General features: G+C 33.1%; 1 pseudogene; it reads left to right on the top strand.

The window, feature by feature from the left end:
- Nucleotides 1-1,187, top strand: part of LOC102822910 — a 16,957-nt pseudogene that overhangs the window by 2,168 nt on the left and 13,602 nt on the right.

The raw sequence follows: 1,187 nt of genomic DNA, 5'->3' as shown, positions 1-1,187 counted from the left end.
GAGCTTCCAGACTGGAAGAGGGAAGGTGGATTACTACTGAATGTTTAGCCACTGAAAACCAAAAATCTGGTGGGTAAAAAGCTGTGGAACACTGTCAAATAGCACCAGAATATTATGTTGAATACATAAGCATTATGAACAGGACCAGAATATTGTCAGATGTAGTGCCTGAAGATGAATCCCTCAGGTTAGATGCATGCAAAATATGACTAGGGAATAGCTGCTAATGGAATAAAGTTTTCCATACCATCATTTGTTGATAGGGTATAACTCAAAGTGAGGAGAAACAGCTGTAATATCCATTAATAATTGAAACATGGAATATATGAAATATGAATCTAGGAAAATTGGGAGCTGTTAAAAATGAAATGAAATACAGAAGATCAATATTATGGAATGGTTTTAGTTATTTTGAATCTCACAATCATATGGTTTGCTATTCAGGGAATGGTAAAATAAAGAGGAATGGAATCACATTCATCATTAGAAAGAACATGTCATTATCTATCTTGAAGTATAATGCTGTCTATGATAAGATGATATTCATATGCCTACAAGGAAGACCAGTTAATACCAATATTATTAAAACTGATGCAATAATTAGTAAAGTCAATGATTACGATATTGAAGAATTCTACCAACTTCTTCAGCCAGAAATGCATCAAACATGCAACCAAGGTGTATTGATAATTACTGGTGATTGGAATGCAAAGGTTGGAAACAAAGAGGAAGGATCACTGATTGAAAAATATGACCTTAGTGATAGAAACAATGCTGATGATCACATGATAGATTTTTGAAAGACCAATGACTTATTCATTGCAAATATCTTTTTTAAACAACATAAAAGATTACTATGCACATGGACCTCACCAGATGGAATGCACAAAAACAAAATTGACTACATCTTTGTAAATAGATGGCACAAAAAGTCCATATCATCAACCAAAATAGGCCTGCTGTAGACTGTGGAATAGACCATTAATTGTTTATATGCAAGTTAAGGCTGAATGTGAAAAAAGTTAAAACAAGTGCACAAGACATTGAATAAGTGTATGTTCAATATGACTTTGAACGTATCCCACCTGAATTTACAGAAACCATTTCAAGAAGAGATTTGATACATTAGAACCTAATGATGAAAGATCAGAAGAGTTATGGGATGACATCAAGAATATCTTATAGAA

The sequence above is a fragment of the Chrysochloris asiatica genome, unplaced genomic scaffold (genome assembly GCF_000296735.1).
Source record: "Chrysochloris asiatica unplaced genomic scaffold, ChrAsi1.0 scaffold00217, whole genome shotgun sequence".
Classification (NCBI taxonomy): Eukaryota; Metazoa; Chordata; class Mammalia; order Afrosoricida; family Chrysochloridae; genus Chrysochloris; species Chrysochloris asiatica.
Note: the sequence above shows the minus strand (reverse complement) of the source record. Positions and strands in the feature narration are given on the sequence as shown.